The sequence below is a fragment of the Centruroides sculpturatus genome, unplaced genomic scaffold (genome assembly GCF_000671375.1).
Source record: "Centruroides sculpturatus isolate CEXI.00-Female unplaced genomic scaffold, Cexi_2.0 scaffold736, whole genome shotgun sequence".
NCBI classification, from domain to species: Eukaryota; Metazoa; Arthropoda; class Arachnida; order Scorpiones; family Buthidae; genus Centruroides; species Centruroides sculpturatus.
In genome coordinates this window covers 7,103-20,021 of record NW_019385055.1, presented here as the reverse complement: position 1 = coordinate 20,021, position 12,919 = coordinate 7,103, and the positions used below count along the sequence as shown (strand labels likewise).

Here is a 12,919-nt window from a genome sequence, read left to right as displayed (position 1 = left end):
AAATAAACAAATATAATTTTACTGGCACGTACGAATGAGGGAATATACTTACAGCGACGTTTCTATCTAAAACTATAAGTAGAATAATATATATATTTTTTTCCTCGTGTATATAGTATATATAACAGAGGGAAAAGTTTTACATTTTTCGACTCAAGACCTTGAAAATCCTGAGTCCAAAAATGTAAAACGTCGAGAAATGCAAAAAATTTGTGTTTTTTTTTCCTGTATGTGTGAGTGGCACGATTTTGTTCACCCTGTTTGAAACTTAATAACTTCTGTCTTTTGTGTATTAAGGGAATTGGTGCTATTAAATTTTGCTAGTTAAAGTTCGAGGGAATGAGGAGATAGAGAGGGTCGAGTGTATCTGGAGTGTGGACAAACTTAATAAAGATTTTACTCGCTATTAGCATTTACAGTTATTTATTTATTTTAATTTGATTTATTTATATGGTACAAGGAAGTCCTGTATGCACCGGCATACAACATAAAATTACCAATTATTAAAACAATTCTAACACCGAACATAAATGATGTTAATAATTCTGTGTAGAATAATATACCTGTTATAAACAATACAAAATAACAATAGTAGTAAATACAGTAAGAATAATATTTAAATTAATAAGTTAATAAAATTAATAAACAGAAAATAATATTTATATTTACAAAAATATTTTAAAAACTTCCTTGTAATGAATGTCGTAACTATTAATATATTTATTTTATTGCAATTTAAATTCGATTCGGAAATTGTCAAGATACTAATAGCCTATTGTTCGAAATTTTAAAAAGCACGAGACTGTGAAAATACACTTTTAACGATGTGTTTTGTTAACTGTTAAAATTTAATGTTAAATTGTGTTAACTATATACTACTAATTCATACCAGCTGAGAAAGTAACAATTGATAGTGATGAAAGTGTTTTACACTGTGCTTATGCACCCCTGCCCTGCGCCACAAGGTAATCGAGGGTCTCTAGATATAGCCAGAATTTAAATTTCGATAATTTTACTACAGTAATGAGTTGATAAGAGATTGCTTTAATCCCATATGTTAGTGGGATCCTCCCTTTTGTCCTTGGGATAACGCGCCACTGAACACTTTAAAGCTGAATAACGCCTGTGCATTTTATAGAAAATATCTGAAATTTTGCAGGGAGGTTGGTGTATTAAAGGGATTGATGCTGTTAAATTTTGGTGGTTAAAGGTCAAGGTGATGGGAAAATGGAAGAGGTCGTGTGCCATATCTCGAATATGGACGAACTTAATAAATATTTTATTCGTTATTATCATTTACTATTTTTTACGAAACTCGTCTGTAATCTCAAAGTTAAGCTGTTTTCCTTTTAAAATAATTAATAATATAAAAAGTCTTTAATAAAAGCTCAAAACAGATGGCACCACGCACAATTTTTAATTCTCGCCGGGAAAGTTACGCAACTCGTTAGTGGATTTTTTTCGTTTTAGTTTTGTATTATAATACTGTAAATTTTTAATAATTCTTTAAATTTATTATTTTTTTGAAATAATACATTTGGATTTCAATAAAGTATTTTTGTTGTGTTTATATTATTTTGAATTTCGAAATTGAGTATTGTTTTCTAGTTTGATTTGACATTTTCTTTTATATATATAAGGGAAACAATAACAATAATAGAAATTACCACAGAATTATAAATTGACGACATTTTACGTTTGTTATCGTAGCCTTATCACAAACTGATGATACATTATTGGGAATTAGACAAATTATACATCACTCAACAATAGAACAATGCACAAAAATAATAATTTAAAATATTTTCTCTGTAATACAGCAATTTATTATGACAATTTCCGAGAGAGTTTTTAAAAGGCAAAATATTATTATAAGATATTATCAAACGAATTTTTTGTTACGAAAGTAAATAAATATATAACTTTACCTTATTTCTCTTAAATGGACACTTAGATTAAATGCACATATATCTTTAACAGAAAAATGTAAACTTTTATTATTATTAAAACTATTTTTACAAGTTAATGCCTAACTTTTTGAGAAATCACTACTGTAATGTTAGTGCAGAATACATTTAATGGTAATTAAAAAGCTGGCACCTCTTTATAACGAACAGTTTTTTAGTTTCTCAAGTGCCCGTTAGAAAGAGTTTCCATTGTATATATCTAAAAATATAAAAAAAATAAAAATAATCTAGTGTCATTCGCTATGCCCTAAATCTGAAACACATCATAAATAAAGGATAAGTATGATGTAATGTGTCATAATCTGTTAAGGTTGAATTGTAAAGTTAACAACTATAAATATGTGGCTATGTGAAAACATAGTAAATGTTAAAAACTGATACAGATGACTCCCGATAACTGTTAATGGAAAAGGCAAAGAAGAATTTTTTAGGTTAGAAAAATTACCATTATTTTAATTAATGAGATGGTAAGTACTCAATACAAACAACACAGAAACGCAGACTTAAATATGTTTAATAATAAGTTAATAATAATTTCTTATGTATACATATAAACAAAATTTAAAAAATATATATATATAAATAAACCAGTAAAGAGTTGCTCAACTTTTCCGGCAATGTTTAAAATATGAGTGGCGTTATCTGTTATCATGTTTTATTAAAATCTTTTTTTTATCTTTAAATTAATTATTACAAATGGCAAAAATGCTTAATTTTGATGAAACAGATTAGTTTTATTTATAAAAAAAATTATAAAATGCTACTAACGATTAAAATCTTCATTAAGTCCGAATTCTTGTCCTCTCTATCTCTTCACCCCCTCGATCTTTAACCGTTAAAATTTTGTAGTGTCAATGTACCTAATACACAAACCTCCCTGCAAAATTTCAGAAATTTTCGACAAAAAGCACAGCTGTTATTAAACTTCAAACATGATAAACATAATCGTGCCCCTCCACACGGATCAATACATACAGAAATTATTCCCGAATTTATTTGCATTTCTCGACGTTTCAAGATCTTCTGAGTTCAAAAAAAAATATATAAAATCTTGGGGGTCATTTTTTGAACGATCACCGTACGTCTTTTCGTTATACAACGAGGAAAGTAAAATTTAAGAAAAGAGCGCTATCTACAGATTAATTAGCAATTTTCGTTCAAGAATAAATTGATACTTCAGGCACGAAATGTCCTTAGAGTTTTTGCAATTTTACATCGTGACCTCGTAAGCGTTAACGTTTCAGATAAAACTTGTATATAGTTTTAAATGCGCATAATTATATTTATTGTAAGTTCGTGTTAATGTGATTCGCCCATTTGAAAATGTAATAGAAAACATTCAAAATTAGATACGAAATATATTTACTGGCATCGTAACACCATATGTTTTATACAGTCCAGTCTGTGTTTCATTTTAACAACTCTTATATAATGAATTTCTTACAAAACGGCTTAATTTTTTAAAAATTAATATCTTAATAATGATTTTCCAAATTATTAAATTTGAGAAATAATAGATTCAAAGGTAAATCTTTTACCGTGTGTACTTTAACAATATAAAATACAGTCAAATTACTGAACAATGTCTACTGACACGTTTTGGGTGCTCCTGACTAAAGTGACCGTTGTTTGAAGGTTGTTTTGTGTGCAATTTTTACGTGTGAAATTATCGGAAGTTCCACTGTATATGTATTTACATTTATATCCAAATATTGTTATAAATATGATATAATTTAATTTGTAATTAGTTTTCTTAGATGTATTCTATCGTTAGCTGCTTATTTTTATCGAAAAATGCTGCTAATTAATACCTTGGTTTTTTACAGACACACTACGGTGACATTATTCAACACAATTGTGTCTGTAAAAAAGCAAGGTAAACTACAACACGGTTTCATCAGAATCAAACGAAATTACTAGTATAGAAACGGTAGTTAACATCTGAAAAAGAAAGAAACATGTGCACAGTTTAACATCAAGAAAAGATACAAGGTGAGATAGATAAACTTCTAGTAGATTTACATTACCTAAAGGTGCACCTTAAAGAGAACAGACAGTTAAAAACACTTTCTCTCCCAAAGTCTATCATTGAAAACATTCCAACGCTCGATAGGAACTATATAAACCAAAAAATATTAAGATCTGCTATAAAATTTAAATATATAAAAATTAGAAGATTAAAACGTAATCTACAAAAATATAACAAACAGAAGAAGAACGTTCATTTTGAAGAACCAACTGAATAAAGTGGTAAATAATCTGCCAAGTGTTGAATAATGTCACCGTAGTGTGTCTGTAAAAAAGCATAAAATACAAGTAACATAACGAGTTCCGGTTCTAATTACTCTTACATTAAAAACGATTAAAAACATTTATAATCATTTTTCGTTAATTTACACCTCTTAATTAACATATATTACAGTAAAACCTGCGTAAACTGCAATATTTTCCTGGTTTGACAGGTTTCCGTTTTGAACAGGTTTATTTTTAACACAGAAAAGCGCCCCGTTTCGAAGAATTTTTACCGTCTAGGAAGGTTTTCTTTTTACTCATGTTCTGTTTTGGACAGGTTTTTCTGTAGTACATTTACATGCATTTTACATAGAACATGCACAGTTTTTAGCATACATTTTTAATAAAAAGTACAAGTCTTTGAGACTTTAATTTATATTCATTGTTAGCAGTCAATTCAAATTTCTAAGTTAACAAAAGCACGTTTAAGGTTTATCCTTGATTTTATCGCATGATTTGAAGTATAACCTTGAATAAACTTGTTACTTGAAATCATATATGCCTTACGTAATATATGTCACTTAATACTGTATTATAATTCAAGCGTTAATCATTGCAATTACATATTAAATAATAACGTTAAAGTTTAATTTTGAGAGTAGAAACGAGTTTTATTATTATTATTATTTAATTATAAATATAAATAACGATTAAAATCTACACTAAAACCGAACCAACTTGAGATGACAAATGTCCTCTATCTCTTCACTCTCTCGACTTTTGACCGTCAAAATTTAGTAGCATCAATGCTCCTAATACAATAACCTCCTTGCAAAATTTCAGAAATTTTCGACAAAATGTACAGGAGTTATTAAGCTTCAAATTGGATGAACAAACTCGTGCCCCTCCCAAACACACACACTAACATTCACACATACAAAAAAACCAAAACTTTTTTTTTAATTTCTCGACGTTTCAAGGTCCCCTGAGTTTAAAAATGTTAAAATCTTGAGGAGGGAGTGATTTTTTGACTGAGGCAACACTTTCCCTCTAAGAGGGAAAGTAAAAGGAACATTCCTGAAAAATTGGCCGTTGTTTACAGGTGGCCTTTATTGTAGGTTCGACAGTATATGCAATCTATTTACAGATACATTATTTAAACTTGCATCTTTTCCGGCACGCTCTATAAAATAATCTTAATCTGTTGAGGATAAATTCTTTAAACGGAGATTTAAACGGTTAAATACATTTATTATTCTATAAACGATACATTAATATGAAATAATATAAACTTCAAATACTCATGAAAATGGTTAATTATTAAACGATAAGCCCTCTATTATATGTGAATTCGTTTTGTCCGAATAATGTACGGTACAGTACATATATTATTACGTCAATTTGATGTCATTCATACAGTTTTCTTATGATAAATTGTGACAAATGACGTCAATTTGATCTAAAAGTGTGTACACTATTCGGATAAAATACAAGTTATAACCGCGTCATTTTAAATTCAAGAGCAGTTTTCTTTTCATATTTTCAAACTTAATGTTTCTTAATTTTTATATATTTTCTATTAATTATACCTTATTTTAAATACCTTGCTAACACTATTATTCATTAATAAAATATTTAACCTATATTTACTTCTATTATTATGCAAATTTTTCTGAAAACTCCTTTTTAAAAGCAGAGATTTGTTGTAAATTCGAAACAATGCATTTATTATTATTAATGTCATTTATCTTCTAATCATACTTTTTTCCTGTAATAAAAGGATATAAAACTAAATACAAAACTGATTCTATTAGATTATATAATTATATAACCTTTATATATATATTTATAGAATTAAATGTAACAAGAATACAGTGTGTAAAATTATTCAAAAACCTATATTTGATTACATAGGACCTTCATAATTCAAATCATACCTTTATATATAGGGAACTTCCAACAAGAATTGTATCATTTTAAATTATTATATTTATGTTAATTATGAGAAAGTTTAAAACAATGACATGATATTTGCCCATAACAATTTCGAACTGTAGAATATAAAATGCTTTCTCTGTTGAGGAGTCGCCATTTTAATTTATGGCTCTTTATAGAGGTGTTAGACAAAAAGACAATTGAATGCGATTAGTCGCATACTCCTCATATAATAATTAACATATTTACAGTAGTGTAAAAACAGTAGCATTCCTACTAGAAGACCTTATATATAGTATAACCTTCATATATTTTAGAGAGTATATTTTTGTTCTTTTAATTCAAAGAATAGATTTCTTTAAAGCATACACTGTATACTTGTTTAATAAAATAAATTACATATACGACGACTTTATTATAAATAAATATCATAGAAAATTATCCAATTAGGGGGACAAAGCTTTCAGAAAAAAAATTACATCAATAAATTTTGTTTAATTATTTACTTTTTTTGTTTTTTAAATACATATAAAGCATCACACAATCGAGAATGTAATATCTCAACCATTTTTACGATTATAATTTTGGGAATTTTTTACACAAATTGAGAGAGGGGCAAGAACCCCATTTGCACCCTCTAAAGACACCCATGATCATAGATTTTAATATAAATACACATATTCTAGATAAACTAAAATTAATTCAAGTTAAATATAAGATTAAAGTGTAAAATTATAAACATTTATAATAAGAAATTTCCATGTAATTATATCAGCTTGACTTTTAATAAGTATGGATTAAACGTGTGGAACTAATAAGAAAAAAGGAATACTTAATATATAAATTTTAAATAATAAAGATTTAGCTTCATATTTTTATAATAAAATTAATCATGACACTTACCTAAAGTGAAATAAGACAAAAAACGATGTTTTTAAGAAAGAGAAATTGCCTTTTCCGAATTGAAAATTACTTACCTTAATTATCTATTGATACTTGTTTGTTGAGTTAGAATATGCAAGACTATTCTGTAAGAATCTATAATTACGATACTTTGTGTGGGGAGTGAGAAAAAAATGATCATGAAAGAAACCAGTTCTTGTCTTTCTGTCAACAGGTTACGCTCTACTTCTGTTTACTCACTTCATTATATATAGCTGTAACTAAATAAATGCATGAAATAGATTTATTATGATTGGGTAATTCTATTCTATTCCCTTAATTAAATACAAATTTACCATTTGATTTATTTTATATCTAACGAAAATATCTTTTATAGTGTCAAGAAAGCGAAATTGTTTCATAAACAAATTAATTTATTTTAGATTATTTTATTTATGTTGTAATATAATTCTCACTAACTTGATGAGAATTATGCACTTGTTTTACGATAAATCAAGTGATATACAGTAAAAGTCGTGCAAAAACGGAACCCGAATAAAGTTCACAGTAATGCAGAGATTTTCTGTGTATTTTTTTTAAACAACCTGGTTTTACACTGTAAATGTAGTTAAGATATAATTGGTTTCAATGCTAAAAATATATTTTTATACAAAAATTCGTTTATTATAATTCGCAAATAATTATTAAAAATTATTTGAGAGCAATAATTACTCAAAAATGTTAAATTTCATTTTCGTTTATTGAATAAAATCAAATACAAAAAAAAAACTATAAAGTATTTCTACAATGCACTTTCCCTTTACAAAATTTCCTTACAAAAGATTTGGTTACAATTTCCCTAAAAAATATTCCAATAAAACCTGTAAAAGAGGGTAATAGACGAATATAAAAAGTACTTTTAATAAAATATAACAGATGGCGCCACCAAATGTTACCGGGAAAGTTGAGCAACTCATTGAAATTTTTACAACTTACATACGTTTATTGAAATTGCATTTGCTAACGAAGTCATACATTATAATGGTTTTACGTACAATAAACAATCTGATGTCAATGGGCCTCAGACAAAATTGTGGATATAGTTATTATACAAGTACAGTTTCTACCTTTTGACAATCTTATAAAAATCTAAATTCGGTTAATTTAACTTTATTACTTTCCCGACTGTTATATATAACAGAGGGAAAGTACGGCAATAAAAAAATTATCCCCTCCCAAGATTTTTATATTTTTGGACTCGGGGAACCTTCAAAATGCAAAAATAAGTTGAAGGTTTTTACCATAGGCTATATATGTATGGATGGATGTGTGTGAAGGGCACGATTCATCCAATTTAAAGTTTAATAATTCCTGTGCCTTTCGTTGAAAATTTTTGAAAGTTTGCATAGAGGTTTGTGTATTAGAGGGATTAATGCTATTAAATTTTGGTGGTTAAAGTTCGAGGGGGTGAGGAGATAGAAGGGATTGTGTGTCATATCTCAAGTGCAGTCGGACTTGATGACGATTTTAATTGTTATTAGCATTTAAAATATTTTATAAAATTCATTCCTATTCTCAAAATTAAGCTTTTTTCCAATTACAGTATACAACAATTAATAATATAAAAAAACTTTAAAATAAAATCTCATAACAGATGGGGTCACAAATAATTTTAACTTTCTTCTGAGAAAGTTATGCAACTCGTTTCTGGATTTTTTATTCGTGTAGCTTTCCTCTTAGATTTTTTGTTCTTTTCTTTCTTCTTATACTCACTTTTGTAATTTTTAAATGAAAAAATATTCTACTATATTTTTCTATAAGCTGAGGGTGACCTAAATCAAAATCGAAAACGTTTGTAGTTAGTTTTCCGAATTCCTTCAAGTTTTTGTAAATTTGTGTTTGATTTAAAGGCTCGGCCTCTTCTATTAGCTAATCTTTATCTTCTTCTTCATCATCATCGTCATCTTCCTCTTTAGTTTAAAGGTTTACAATTTCGTATAATTCACAAGCACAAAAGTAAAAGCTCAAAATAACGATGCAAAATGATGAGAAAATACAAAACACGAATTTTTGGCTTTCATAGAACATTTCTTGGCTAACGTAATCGTTTCTCTGAAAAATATTTGAACCTTCTACTTCTAGGAGGTTTCCGTCTTATACAGATTCCAGCTTTTGCAAGTTTACTGTAAAAGTATATTATTTTTATAAATTGTAAACTATTTAACTGACTGAAAAGAATAAAAATACAAGAACCAGAATTTACAGAAATAAATGGACCATAATAAAATAGTTTAGGTTTATCTTTTTTGTTATTAAGAATGAAAGCTGATGTTTTTGTTCAGTGTCATAAAGTTTTTAATTTTTTTTTTTTTTACATACGTTAAGCTATAAATTTACTAAATTTAACATTTGTTACCTTTTTTATAATCTAGAAATTATACCACTTTCGCTTCAATTTAGATAATAAAAACTCCACTTCATTTTTTACAATAGTCTCGGTAGTTGCATGCAACCTTAGATTTATGAAACTTAAAATTTTATATACTAATATTATAATTTAAAATATATTATTTTTAAGTTTATTAAAATAAATAAATCGCAAAAAAGGGTATAACTTACGCTGTCAAACAGTAGCGATAGTCAATGTGTTTTCTCTTGAAAATGTTTCGCATTAGCGCAACAATTCTCACTTGACATAAAATCCTCACCCGAAATTACGCACTCGACACTGTTTGTTTGACAATATTATTGTTGAAATATTCTGTATTGAGGTATTCTAAAATTTCTCAATAGCCTATACATTTCTAGAGTAATTGTCCGACGATATTCTATGAATAATTCTTAATGTTCTTTACGACGGACGTACTTTATGGGATTTTGATCAACATATGATGAAGTTTCATGGGTCAATGGACAAATATCGTTCAGTAGTTACTTTTACATATGCAGGATAGGCTAGAACTCACGAATTTTCTGTTGTTCTTGGCCGCCTTAGAAATTAGAAAAAGGGGGAGAATGAGAATCGAGACAGATATGGAAAGCCTAGGGGCAGGAGGCTCCAATTAACTATATAAGAACTTCCGATGCAAACATGAAATAATGTTATTTCAATTCAAAAATGTTCACCTAAAAGATGTTAGATAGATGATCAGTACGACTCTATTGTTAAAGGGAAAACTATGGTGTACAAGGGCAAGCCACTGCTAATTTGAGATGGAGAGCATATATTTTAAATTAAATAAATTAAAAATATGATTAAAAATTGCAACCCGGCATTGTCACCATGCTACAAGAAATAATTGCACGTCATACTTATTACCTTATAGTTTTCAATCTTATAAATCAAGTGAATAATTTTATTTCTACGAATAATATTTCAAAAAAAAAAACTAGACTTAAAAATTGTTTTGAATTATTATTTTGTATATCAACTTTTTATTCGTACTTAGATTTCCGTGCAAATGATATTCATATATTAAACCCTAGCGATGGTCGGAAAATTTAATATTGCATCCTTGACATAATAAAATATGTGAGTAAATTTAGGTCACAGAAAATAATTCATATTCTAATAAATTTTATATTTCTTTTAAATCTGTTTTATATTCGCTCACATTCTTTCATATTCAATAAAAAATAGAGGTTGACCTCCTCCTGATGGTCCTTTAAAAGGCTTTTACATATTACGTGTACAAACATGTATATGCATAAACACGTGTTTTACTTGTAATTTGATTAATGTAACACTTGAAAATATTATTAAGATCTGATTAGTGTATAAACAAATCTGTCCTAAATTGAATTTTATTTGATAAAAGTCAGAATTTATAATAATGTTTAGATTTTAATAAATTAATTTACAAGAAAGATAATTCTTTCCTGTCGATTAATGTAAGTGTAATTTCAATCAAAACAAATTCAATTTTATGATAGTTGTGAGAGATGATGATGATAAGCACGCTTTTTTTAAAGGAGTAAAAATGTGATGGTGAAATATATATTATAAAAACATTTTTCAATGATTTTACAGCAAATGAAGTTTATTCTTTATTGTTACTCGATGTTATAATAATTTTCTTATCCTTAATGTAAACTAATATCTGTGTAAGTTAATTTGACCGAGTTGTAAAGGGTCTGATCCCTCCAGTGGATGAGTAGATAAAACCATTAAACGTTGGAAGTTGGTCGCGTGCCTGACCAACATAGATGAGCTTGCCGGATTTTTTTCGTGTGTCTGACACCTAAATAAGAGCCAGTTTCCAATAAAATATCTTCCCAGAACCATTGACAGATAACCTAATTCCGCTGCGTCATTTCATTAATCCAATCAATCCCCTTTTTATGATTTAATTCCTTATATGTTTTTAGACATTTAGATGACTGGAAAATTAGCGTGAGACGACTTAAAACGAACTCCATAAATTGAAATTAAGTTTTCAAAACAACAGTTTTAAATACAGAGATGATCAGTAAAATATAAAATACTTAACTACAATATTTTATAGCCTACAGTTCAAACAGAATATTCATTAATATTACAATAGATATAAGATAATATTAACAATAATAAAGTATGAATATTAATTAATATAAAAACGGGGTCTACTGTATACGGGGACGATAACCATCAAGTTTTGAATATAGTTAAAGTGGAGATTATAAGAGTACAGCATTGTGTGATAATTTAAAAGTAGATAACTTATTACTGTATTAATGAATCTATTGTTTTACATTCTAATCACAATACGATCAATCAATCTTGTTCTTTGATATTCAATTTTAATCAAATATCGTTCATTATTTAATATTTTCTATTGTAGGGAATAAGAAAATGGAACATAGATTTTAACATGTATCAATTGAATTGTTATGACCTATATTGTGTCTTTGTATACTATTTAAAAAATTTTTCTTTAGTATTTTTACGTAAATTAATAAGATTACTATGTATGTAATAATTAAATAACTTATTTTAATTAAGTATTATTATGTCTAAATGATGTAATAACTCTTAATAGCAAAAACTTTTAATAAAATTCCTATTAGTGGCTGTGTGAATAACACCATTGAATGTAGTTGGTTGAGGGTTCGAACCTGACCTAACGTGGAGTTTCTCAGGACGTCTTTCAAGAGAATTTTCTATGGGAAACTGGTACATAGAAATGGTTACAAAGTGAAGAAAACCCGGAAAGCTCCACGTGACCAGCAATTTGACAAGGTGCAAATCCATGATCAATTACTACCAGTTACCAGTGTTTAATGGTTCAGTTTTCGTCACTCGGCCAATGGTGAGCTCAATAACTTTTAATATTGAAAGAAAATAGTTTAGAAGATAATATTTTCAATATATTTATAAGACGAAGATTCGTAATAAGATCTTAAATATAGTTTTTACCATCGAATTTATAAGAATTAAAGTAAAAATTTCAAATGCTATATTTGGTAAGCAATGAGGTGATGAATAATTGAATAGCATCAAGTACTAAAAACTACTTTTTAGTAGCAAATTCAATAGCAAAATTTAGTAAAGAACATTGAACTATGGTTTAGTTATTAAATAGAAAATTAGAATAAATAATCTTAAATCTTAAAGTAGCTGGCACAATTATTATAATATCAATAAGACTATTCTTAGTTTATAAATAAAATTAACGGTTTTAAAATGAATGTTAATCTATAAATGTTTACAACACACTCCACCAAAGCTAATGACCTGCAAATAAAAACTTGAATTTTTGAATAAAAGACTTGGCAATTATTCATCTGATTATCATGATTAAAATGTCACAGATTATTTATTTTTTGTACACAAAATCAAGATTTTCAAAACAAAAAAAAATAATCATTTGTAATTTAGGGTTGACATTTCATATAATAAATAATAGTTATCATATGTTAATTAT

General features: G+C 27.4%; 1 protein-coding gene across 1 annotated transcript in view; it reads right to left on the bottom strand.

Annotated features, from left to right (window-relative positions):
• LOC111634015 (patched domain-containing protein 3-like) overlaps positions 1 to 7,228 on the bottom strand; it is a 35,278-nt gene extending 28,050 nt beyond the window's left edge. Inside the window, exon 1 of the mRNA XM_023378693.1 lies at positions 7,112 to 7,228. The gene's annotated coding sequence lies outside the window, so the exon portion shown is untranslated. The remainder of the gene's footprint in view (positions 1 to 7,111) is intronic.
• Positions 7,229 to 12,919: the final 5,691 nt, after the last annotated feature.